General features: G+C 46.9%; 1 protein-coding gene across 1 annotated transcript in view; it reads right to left on the bottom strand.

The window, feature by feature from the left end:
* Positions 1-12,571, bottom strand: part of LOC119167261 (protein toll) — a 44,119-nt gene that overhangs the window by 30,427 nt on the left and 1,121 nt on the right. The window lies entirely within an intron of this gene.

The raw sequence follows: 12,571 nt of genomic DNA, 5'->3' as shown, positions 1-12,571 counted from the left end.
ACAAATTGAACCAGAGGCGAAAGCCTTGACCACTGACCTTGAGTCAGTAAAGATTTGGGATCTACTGCCATCCAAAAGGGCAAGGGCTACAGCCAACTGTTCGGCTCTTGAGGGAGTAGAGTCTCTAACTGACGCAGCATTGATAATTCGAAGCTGGAGATATGCCTCCTTGATAGTGTGACGAAAGGAGATCTGCCCGTGGTTATTCACGAAGCTCCCACTGTCTTTTGAAGGTGTGCGCCAGGGAATGAATGGCGCCCGGTGCAATATATTGCGGGCAAGCTGATGAGCTAGCTCATTGCCGTTAATACCTGAATGCCCAGGAACCCAACGGAGGAAGACAGTGGAGGGTTAAAGAACAGAGGCCGCTCGCTCAACCTCCTGTTGAAAAGCAGGAGGCAACGTGTAGTTCTGTATGTGACGGATTGTGGCATGAGAGTCGGAGTAAATCGTGTACTGGGAGAGAAGGGAGTGAGGAAAATTACTGCATGGCGTGGACCATGGAAAGGACCTCGAGCGAAAGTAGATTTGGCCGGTTCAAGTATGGTCCGCTGGTGTGCGTATCAGGTGCCGAAAGTTGTGGATGGTAGATAACGTAGCCACACGAGCCCCGAAGAGCCATGTATGAGGCATCCGTGTAGGCAACTCCCTGTGTCGAGAGAGGAGGAGAATGATGTTGTGCTGCCACATGGCACTGGCCGGCTTGAGGAACGGGATACATATTGAATGGGAAGGGAAGAATGCGAAGGTTAGAAGGAGCGGTGCTAGCGGCAGAAGGCAAGGTGGGAACGGAAACCGAAATGTGAGGGATACCGGCTTGAGCCAATAGCTATTGGCCTTCACGGGTGAGAGAAAGACGGGCAATGTGAGAGTCGTGATATGCGAAGACAACGTAATGGATGAAAGAGGCCTGTGGCAAAGACCTTAGGTGTAGATGTAGGAACAGGGAGGTTTGCAGATGCCTTGTAGAGGCCTAATAGAGCTCTTTAGAGTGTGTTGAGTTGCGTTTGGGTGAATTGAACGTAGGGTACAAAGTACAAGAACTTGTTAAGGGCGAGCGATGTGCAACCCGACACGCATGAGCCTCATGGAGTCTCGACTGCCGAGTCACAACCCGTCGCAGAAGGTGATCCACCGAGTGGCAAGTCCTCACAGCATGATGTAGGGCCTGCGCGTTCTTTGTCGCGTGCGAAAGGAAGCCAAGAACTTTGCATTGCTGAACAGTGGGGATGAGAGAGCTAGAAAGATGTAGGGAGATGAGGGTGTTGTGAGAGCCCTGGTACGCAGACCGGATTAGCAAAAATAGTTCACATTTCTCCGGTGCAGGAGACAGGCAAGCAGTAGCGACAAAGAAAGTGATAAGGTCCAGGCCACGTTGCAAAGTATCCTGCACGTGGCCGGGACATCCAGACGTACACCAGAGAGTGATGTCGTCTGCATAAAAAATATGGTAGAGGTCAGGTATTTGGGACAATTGTGAGGCAAGGGGTGCCATAGTCATACTTAATAGAGTAGCAGATAGTGCGGCACCACGAAGAGTGCCGCGGGTGAGGTAGTGTGGGTTAGAAAGATGAGTATCGACTCTAAAGCGAGCAACTCGATTAGAAAAAAATGATCGGATGTAAGAATACATGCGGGAGCCACATGACAGGGAGGAGAGCTGAGCGATCATGCCATCAAATGCCTTCCGTACATCGACGGTTACAAGCGTATGGATCTGACTACGAGAAGGTGAAAGAAAAGTATGCTGAAGAACAAGGAACATGTCCTGCGCACATACGTGGCGTCGGAAGCCAATAAGAGAAAGAGGGAAAAACTCTTTCGCGTCAATAAAATCACAGTCGAGTCAAGGCCATTCGCTCAAGAGTCTTGCCAACGCATGCCGTCAAAGAGATAGGGCGAAAGTTAGAGAGAGATGGAGGCATGCCCGGCTTCGGAATCTTGCAAATTAGAGAGGATGTCTAAGAGCTTGGAAGACAGCCACTGTTGTTTGCTTCGTTCAATCTATGTCATAGAAATTCCTTCGCGTTGTAGGGGAGATAACGTATACTACACTACGTAATCTCATCCTCGCCGGGAGCCGAGCAGGAAGATTGAGTGGCTAAGGCAGCTTCCAGCTCCCTGAGCATGAATGGGTGGTCCAGGTCTCGGTTAGCTTCGCCACAGTAATGTGGGTAGGAAGTTTGTGAGGGGGGGGGGAGATACGGAGCTTTTTTATACACCAAACATCTGACGGGTGTTGAATCAAAATTGATTAGAACTGTATTGAACCTATATATTTCCCATGAAGTAACTTTTGACGAACGTCGCCACATCAACGCACATTTATGGTGACAGGGTACAATGACGTGCGGTGTCCCACGTCTGAACAAAATAAGTAGAGTAAAAGCAAACAACTACACAAGGCATCTTAGAGAGTCAGCTATTACAAAATGAAAATGAAGAAAATTAAACAATACCTACTTTGATGCAATAGCAAGAAGTAACACCAAAAATACACAAAATAAGATGCATAATGAAAAAATTTGGCAGATCCCAAGTACAGTGGGAATCAATGATATGCGAAGCAGGAATGAGAAATGTTTATATTTCACATTAAAATCAGCGCAACGTTACGGGATGTAGGTAAATGATACCGTACATGACTTCCGTGTCATAATTAACATGTTTGGATGTGTCGTTTACCTTCGTAATCTATTCACGTCACGCGATAGAAAATATACCATATGTGGTGATAGCGAAACAGCCACGAGCACGCTATGAGCGTGGTATCTTGTCATGTTTCTACATTATACGCGTGTCAAAATTATCATGCATGCGCCAGTCATATATTTCGTCATCCATTGACGTCACGTAACACCAAATTTGGAAAATGTGGAGCAAGCAAAACTGCCACGAGTGCATCAGGAAGGGCCAAATATACTCCAACGTACCATTGACGCACGTGCACGCTGGGTACGTTGACGCAATGTTAGCGATATGCTAGCCCTCTATAGTATGACGCCAGGCGTGACTAGCGTCCATCGGCACGGCCCGATGGCAACTGGTGCGAAATGCGACATGCTGCTTTACGCGCCGACGCGTTACCCAGACAACACCGCGTCTCCCTCCTTTCGTCACGGAGGGACGCTGAACGTGCTGAAACGCGCATGCGTCAAAGCAACGCAGCGCTGCGTGCACTTGCGAGTATATGGCAGTACCGGCACCTGGCGTGGAAACGGCGCTTGGACGCGAAGAAAGGAACGCCGGCGAGCATGCGCACCGCGTCACTTCGAAATGTATTGGCGCCGTGACTGTGGCATGTAGTCATGTTCTCACATAACACGAATCTCATGATTATTATGTTTGCACCAGTCACGTACGTACCTTCGTCATCCATTGGCATCATGTAATACAAAATTTGGCCTATGCGAAGCAAGCTAAACGGCCGCGAGAGCATCATCAGTGTGGCATGTAGACATGTTATTACATGACACGCATGTCATGATTTTCATGTTAGGGTCTGTCACTTGTGTCCGCTATGCAATTCTGCCATACCGTATCAATTTTGCAACATGCCATGTGAACGAGACCACTCCAAAAGCTGCAGAACAAAGAAATGTAAATCATGACATTCATGACATACATGTCATGATTTTCATGTTATGACTATTCAAATATGTTCTTCATACAGTCATGCTATGTCATCCAAGTTTGGTATCGATACCATTATCGATACGGCTCGGAGAGCTAAAAGTCATAGATAGATAGATAGATAGATAGATAGATAGATAGATGTATATATATATATATATATTGTAATGACGAAAACCGAAACTGGAACTCTCTCTGGCACAGACTCGCATGCTAGGAGGAAGAGGACGAAGACGAAGCAGAATAAGAACAGCCGGCCTGCAGCAAAGGCGTTGTGTCTTATTTCTCGTCGTTACAATGGCGCAGTCGACGAAGAAGACGTCATACGTCCCGGCTTCGTCATCCAGGACGCCCGCCGACATGCAGATGCGGTAAGCGTCGCTTGGGGACGGCGTCAAGGCCTCCTCAGCAGCTGTTCACCTGCCGCCACTGCCACCACCGTTCGGGGATGGCGCCAAGGCCTCCTCGGCGGCTTTAGTATACCCATCACCGGTATTTCTTCATGAAAAGGGACACCGTCTACGCGTCCTTCGCCACGGATTGTGCCGTGAGCACAGGTCGACAAGTGAACCCTGCGGCACAAGCCACCTGTCCGTACCCTCGTGGATCATCGGCAGCGTGGTTCTCTCATCGTAAAAACGCTGTTCACGCTTCCTCGATCATGGAGCCGACAGCCCTCCTGCAGCCGGGAGCACCTGTGCCGCCATTCGGGGACGGCGTCCAGGCCTTCTCGATGGCTCCTGGGCAGGCTTGCCCCGGCCCCACCACGACAGTACATGGCCTGTCGTTGACCGGGAATGCCGTTCACGCTTCCCACTGCGACAACGTCCTGCTCAGTGCTTCATCGGCACCTCAGCCGCTCAGGGGTGCTGTTCAAGCTCCCTCGGCCGAGGGTACCACAGCAGTGAGTACGCTGATCGGGGAACACGTCCCCACTGGCTCCGCATGTGGGCCGCCCGAGAGTGCCACCGAGCTTTCGCGCACCATTGCGCGACTCCGCCTCGAGGTCGGCGCCCTGACAGCGTCGAGTTCTGCGATATTCCCTGCTGCCTTGCCGGGACTTCACATTATCGATGAGGCGTTGGCCGCGGCCGCCTCGCAAGACCATTCAACAACTTCCCCCGAGAGCCGCAGCAAGCTCCAGTATACTCTCGCGGCTCTTTCACACCAACTTGGCTGTGTGGCGTCGCTATTTTCTGGAGCTTCGCCTGCCGTGACACCACCACCGGCTGCCTCCGAGCTACCCGAGTTTCGCGGCTTCCAGGACGATGCCGTCGATTGGGTGGCTACCATCAATGCTCTCGGAGCTCGCAAGGGATGGAGCGACAATCAGAAGTGGTGCGTGGCCTTAGACCGCCTTCAAAATCCTGCTGCTGCGTGGCACAGGTACGAAGGCGTGCGGCAGCAGTCCTGGGCGGACTGGAGCGCCAAGCTCATTGCTGCGTTTGGAAGAATTGAGTCTGACCTCACTGCTACCTCTCATTCTACCCTCGCCACTACCGAGCAAGGGGCTATTGAGAAGCACAACGACGAGGCAGCTGCACCCTCTGCCAACCTGCCCTACCTCGGAGATCAACCTCACGAGGCGCCGCGCCCCCCTACAGCTGTGCCGCATGCCCCCTCCCCGGACAGCTTCCCAGAGTACCCTGCGGCAATCATCGAGACAAGCTGGACGGTGTACTCCTCCGGGCAGATCTCTGACTCCGCGTCGACACCTGACACACAATTACCCTTGACCCAACTTAGGACCGCCTATAAAGCACAGAAGCCAGTGAGCCAGCCTCCAAGCTGGTCAGCCCCAAATGGCCTGGATCCATTGACCTGCTGCGTGACGACGGCGGCTCTTTCACAACCAGCCGGAGACCAAGCACACGTCACAACGGCCAGTTTGACCCATAGTAAGGAGCCGCACCATCCCCTGCCACCTTTGCCGTCATTGGCCGAGTGCGTGGACGCTCGTAACTTGCCAAATGCCGTCTCCCCTAACGAGCCACAAGTGCCTACTCCACCTGAGGAGGATGCCATCGAAGTCATTCCGGTGCAGTTCACGGTTGCTCCGGATGGCGAGGCAACTGGCCATGTCGACATGAACGCACGTGACGGATTGGCAAAAACCTCCACTTCGACCAGCAGTGCATCAGCGAAGACGCTAGAGCACGACTTGCGTCGCAAGTCTACGCGCAAAGTCTACACAGCGATGTCGCTGATATCTATCGATATAGCCCATCGTACCTTCCCTCGCTCTGAACAACGCAGGCGTCCCCGCTCAGTGTGGGCCGCAGTACTGCATACTGGTGTCCCTGCAATGTCATCCAAGCAGCGAAGGGGTAGTCATCGCGATGGTCCGCCACCAATGCGATCACTCCGCACCAGCCAGTATCACCTGCTGGGTTTACATTCTCCAGGTGACTACATTAACTTGCCGCGCGGACGCGACCTGCAACGACCACCTCGACACAGCCAGGGTCGTCCACCAGAGTACAGGACAGTTCCACAGGACAGCTCGAGGCGTGCACATGACAGACTACCACGGCACTCCCAGTGCCGCCCTCCAGAGAAAATTGCCCTTTGCGCGCTAGCAGTCATGGCCGAGTGTAATGACGAAAACCGAAACTGGAACTCTCTCTGGCACAGACTCGCATGCTAGGAGGAAGAGGACGAAGACGAAGCAGAATAAGAACAGCCGGCCTGCAGCAAAGGCGTTGTGTCTTATTTCTCGTCGTTACAATATATATATATATATATATATATATATATATATATATATATATATATATATATATATATATATAGATAGATAGATAGATAGATATATATATATATATATATATATATATATATATATATATAGATAGATAGATAGATAGATGGATATAGATATATAGATAGATAGATAGATAGATAGATAGATAGATAGATAGATAGATAGATAGATAGATAGATAGATAGATATAGATATAGATATATAGATAGATAGATAGATAGATAGATAGATAGATAGATAGATAGATAGATAGATAGATAGATAGATAGATAGATAGATAGATAGATAGATAGATAGATAGATAGATAGATAAATAGATAAATAGATAAATAGATAGATAGATAGATAGATAGATAAATAGATAAATAGATAAATAGATAGATAGATAGATAGATAGATAGATAGATAGATAGATAGATAGATAGATAGATAGATAGATAGATAGATAGATAGATAGATAGATAGATAGATAGATAGATAGATAGATAGATAGATAGATAGATAGATAGATAGATAGATAGATAGATAGATAGATACGCTCTATTTCGCCGAATTTCGCTAAGAAATGCTTCGCACGTAAGAAAAATACCGAGTGTTCGCGCTGGAGAACCATTCTCAGGTCACCCCGCAATGAATCTTGACCTCCAAGGTTGTGCTGATGGGATAATTATCCTGTGCGTTGTCGAACAATAAAAACTCGCCGTGTGCGTGTTAATTAAAAGCGGACTGTGGGTCTCTGTACCCAAATGGAGTGCTCTATCTCTCATTGCCCATTAGCAGCGTTTGGTACGCTGCAGGTGCTTTGCGCCTTCCCAGGTTTATTTCTTTACTGCAGATGCTATGAAGCTTGGTATGGACTCCCAGGCATAACGGTATGCACTAAATTTAATACTGTGTGATGGTTCTGTATGGCGAAAATAAATGACAAGTGGTGATGTGAAACTCCTGAAATGTCATTATATACTTCCATACCACGACTTGCATACCACGCCCATGGTGCGCTTGCGGCCACCTGGCTAGCGTGATGTGCACCTGATTTTGTAGTGCCTGACGTGAGTGTAAGGCGACCATAAATGGCATGTGGTAAAATGAAAATTGTGACGTCCATGTCATGTACAAAGTGATTTACATGCTATCCGAATATTGCGCTTGCTGCCAGTTTGCTTGCATAGTACACACAAAATATGGTACTGCGTGAAATGTCTGTATAAAGAGCATAAATGGCATATCATAAAATGAAAATGATGATTCCTATGTCATGTGCAACGTTATTTACATGCTAGCCTCACGGTGCTCTCACGGCTGTTTCGCTAGATTCATATAAGCCAAATGAGGAATTGCGTGACGTGACTGTACGAAGAACATAAATGTCGAGTGGTAAGATAAATATTATTAGCATGCCATGTCAGCATGACTTGCATAAAACGATAATGGTGCGCGTGTGTGGCTAGTTTGCTATAGCGTGATATAGGGCAAACGGTTTTGTATGTCTGTATCACCAACGTGAATGACGTCTTAACATGTAGCTTATCACATCCATACCACTTGCGGCAGGATTTCCATGCCAAACGCACGGTGTGCTCATGGCCATTTCACTATTTTGATACGCAGAAAAATTGGTATTGCTTGACGTGGTTGTAAGAAATCATAACTGATAGGTCTTAACATTTAAATCATCACATGCACGCTGTGTACAGCGTAATTTATTTCTTGCTGGCTAATTCGCATTATATCGATTTGTAGAATGCGTCGGATCTGCCGGTTTTTTTTAAGGTGCTGTTGCCTGCTCGATGCAACAAGCGTGACAAACTTTCCGAATTTGGCTTCTCTGTTTACTAAAGCTTTTATCAGTGCTTCTCCAACCACGCCTGCCTCGCTTTTCCTCGCAACAATTTCCGACTGACTGGCTGCTTCCCGGAAAGCGCTCCGATATCTTCGATGCCCACGCGATGCAGCGAACGTGAGAGTGACATACTGAGTGACTTGTGCACGCAATATGTCCACAGATTTTTTACATTTGACCCCAAATTTTTATATGCCGTTGAACTTAACTTACATCCCAACTAACTATACTTTGAGAATATGGAGCAGCTGTATGATAAATTGAGCATACATGAAATACAGTGAAGATCTTTTTTTGTTACAGCATCCTTCAAAAACCACTGCGGTTGGTGTTACCACTTCCTGAATTCTGCCAAATATTTTGCACCCCGTTTAATTTTACCACCAGTGACTTTGTTTCGATTTGCTTACATATTTATACCCTTACGTGTTTTCAATATTCGTTCAAGGCAAAGCAAGTTTACAGGGACCCCAGTGGAATACACGATTTTAGGCTTACCTTGCCCGTTGCTGTGGCACCGCGGCTTCGGCTTGACTGCTTAGACGCGCTCGCAGCATGAAATCCCCGCTGCATCGCTTTCTATGAAGCCAAAATGCCAGGCCCACGAGTCTACACTTCGGTGCACAATAAATGACCCCGATTGGTCGAGAGTTCCGGCGCCTTCTAGTACAGGGTGTTTCATAAAATATTGTGGTTTTGGAGCGTCAAAGCCGAACAATCATTCTGTTACCTTAGATTTAACTTGTCCGCCCTGCTGTGTACAAGCACTTCGACCATTCTTCTACGCGATGATGCTCATTATTTGAAAATTTTATTGACAACGCCACTTTTTCTTCTCGCCATAGCAGCTTGCTGTTCTAAGGCTTGTCACTTTCCCAGCCTTAAGAGAAACATAGCTGTTTAAAATGATATGCACTGGCAAAATTAAGCGTTGGTAATAACATAATGTGCATGTGGAAGTCCAGCACTCCAATCGTTAAACCGTTGGACAACAATCACGCAGTGGAGCCCTTAGGCAAAACGAGAGTATAATGCCCCGTGACTGAAACGTGACACTCGGTGCGCATGGAAGCTGGCCGTGTGCGTCACAGCCCGAACAAGAGCGTTCGCGATGAATGGTAACTGTATCATCTAAACAGACGTGCAATGTTTGATTCTAGGTGGCGCTCACAGAGCGCTGCAATCCTTCGTAACGCATGCTCCCCAGCTCAAGCAGGTTCACTCTGCGTGGCACACGAGCGCAGTGTTTTGAAGCCACAAAAAGCAAGCCTTAGAACAAAATTATTGTTGACTTTTAGGGGCGAAGCTCTTTAAGGCCTAGGCCTGCCCGTTGGTGGCGTTGGTGGCGTTGGCGTGCGCCGTGGCTGAGATGATGACGATGACTCTGATGACAATGATGATGATGACAATTATGATCAAGGACAACGACTGGCTTGTGCAGTATATGACGTCTCGATATGCTCTACGGTGCACGTCGTATGACGACAGAAAACAACCCACAGCTACCAGTTAAAAATGCACAGACCTCGTCTCTGTCAACTTCAGGCTACCTCTAATACCACAAAGCGGTAACAAGGAAGGTGGAACGAAATTCGCAATTGAATACAATATACCATTTTTCACCAATAAACATTGTATGTAACTTTACACCGCTTTGTCACTAAAAAAAATAAAACACGCGTGACAATGTCACGGGTGTTTTACGGTAACACAGAGCAACACCAAACGATCCCATTGTTTGACCCACTTGTCATCATCTACGTCGTGGATATGCCGTGATTTTTTTTAAAGTTTGTTGGCACAATTAGGCCCCATTGACGTTTTAAAAATTGGTGACAATGCTTTATTTGAAAAATTTTGTCGCCATTTAGCTCATCAAATTTTGTATACTAGAACATTCTTGTGAATGCTCCAAATTTACGGGGAAGAGTCTATAGGTTACCCTCAAACAGCGCGGTTCTCCCCTACAGCAAAACTGCGTTGACCCTGTGACGGTGACATCAGGGGCGTGACGTAGATAATGAGACCTCAGGGGAGAAAGTGAGACTCACCAGAAAGAAAAGGAAGAACCATTAAGGTGTGAAATCAGATGGGCGAAATGCAAGGACAACGCCACGACGAAGAAGGCCAAGAAGTTCAGTAGTATAACGAAGCTTCACCAAAACACAAACAAGAAGTGCAGCAAGACCAAATATATGCCATTCAGTAAAGGGAAATCTTCGTGTGAAATCTTGCTCTAATATCTGACATCGCTTGATGGATTCCGTACTAAACGGTCGTGTCATTCGCCATCTCCGACGCCAGCGTAGATCTCGCCGATCAGCCCACCGTCTGAGATCTCCTGACGCCTTGTAGCTCTCACCGATCCGTTCCCCGTCCTCGGACTCCTTCGAACGTGTCCTACATCTTTCCTATTTCTTCCTTTTCTCATTCGTGTTGTGCGGCGAGTGCTCCACCTTCATTTTCTTTATCTTTTTAGTATTCTTTTGCATCATATTACCACATACCCTACAAGAAGCTTAGCCGTGTCGCGAATTAAGAAAAATAGAAATGAACACCGTTTTTTTCTTTTCTTCAAGAACCACTTACTACTTGCTCTATTATCTCATTTACGTTAGGGGAGTCACAAACAGGTACTGCCACTTCCACTCCATGGAAAAAAGTCCACCCTTTACAGCATACTTTGCTTAGCACAAGCAAAAGAAACAGCCTTGAAGAGACTTACTCAAAACGTAGCGATAAAGGAGTGACTGCGAAGGTTCTAGCGAAGCGGGCGTCAGCTTAGCTGTTCGTCGTTTCTCACAGCGGGGTATACTCTTTTGAAATATTCGTTGCTTGGTTTCGTGTGTTTTGATTTGTGTTTGAATGTGCGTAATTATTATTTTAAATGTAATCTACGTGAAATTGCGTCAACCCCCCTTGTAATGAAGAATGAAAGCCCATCAGAAAAAAAAGAAACTAAAAAAATGTGGAACGATACGTATTACACCAGGACTGTGCTCAAGCTTTTTGGCATAGGTTTTTTTAGGTAATGCACGTTCTAAATAAAAATTCAGGACAGTAATGCTCCTGTCGTTTTCAGATATGAACTCTGATTCGAGGCGGCAACACTTGATCGCGGTTAAAATGACAATGTTGCAAGTTATCAAGAAATACTAGTTAATAAACTTTTGCTCCATTATTTACTTGGGCGCAGTTCCTTATATTACGTATTTGTAGGGCGTGCCATTTTGTGGCATGGCTATTTCTGGAATTCACGAAAGTTTCACGTCCTTTGAGGTCTTCGTTATAGAAATTCAGGGGTGAAATTGAAACAGGTCACACTCGGGCAGTCTCGCCTAGAGAAATAATTTCAGGTCTGCTCACTGCCACCGTGACGTCATGCACGTTGACCGAACGAGCGCGCACGGGAGTCCATGAAGCCGTTTGCACCAACATATCCCGTGAAAAGGTGCGATGTTCGCTGCGAGTCTTACGTGCGTTCACCCTTTCAGTTCCTCACTTTATATTTTAAAGACCCCCTCAAGGAATATTACCTAAGTTTAAAAACTATACATTGGTGTTTTTAATAGCTTCAGCCAATATAGATGAGGTAGTTCTGCGTCGAAATCAACACTGGTTTATGAAATGTGTTACCAGACATTCTTTCGCGTATCTGACTCATATACAAGCCGCACATTACTCCACTTTAAAATAAATTATTGACCTCACCATGGTGGCCTAACGGCTAAAGTACTCGGCTGCTGACCCACAGGTCACGGGATCGAATCCCGGCTACGCCGGCTGCATTTCCGATGGAGGCGGCAAGGCTGTACGCACGTGTGCTCAGATTTGGGTGCACGGTAACAAACCCCAGGTGGTCAAAATTTCCGGAGCCCTCCACTACGGCGTCTCTCATAATAATATGGTGGTTTTGGGACATTAGGCCCCACATATCTATCAACTGAAATAAATCACACTATCGAAAGTGAGAGCGATTTATAAGAGCACCGTCTCTTTCTTCTTTCTTCATTTACATCTTCTTTCTTCATTTACACACACACACACACACATACACACACACACACACACACACACACACACACACACACACTTCTCCGAAAGATGCACAGAAGCTGTTCCCGTTGTTTTGCTGAACGTCTGCAGTTTTTTCCGATAATTGCGCACTTTTGAACCGTTGTGCTGCATGGTTTTTTGGATCGGTGTACTTGGTTGTAGTCCTTGACTCTTTCAGTTTGAAATGAATGGATCTCAGACACCTGAATATCACTTCAAAAAAGTGATTTATCTCAAACTTTTACTCCTGATGGCCCTTATTGACTAATCTACAA

This window comes from Rhipicephalus microplus, chromosome 6 (genome assembly GCF_043290135.1).
Source record: "Rhipicephalus microplus isolate Deutch F79 chromosome 6, USDA_Rmic, whole genome shotgun sequence".
In the NCBI taxonomy this organism is placed as follows: Eukaryota; Metazoa; Arthropoda; class Arachnida; order Ixodida; family Ixodidae; genus Rhipicephalus; species Rhipicephalus microplus.
Note: the sequence above shows the minus strand (reverse complement) of the source record. Positions and strands in the feature narration are given on the sequence as shown.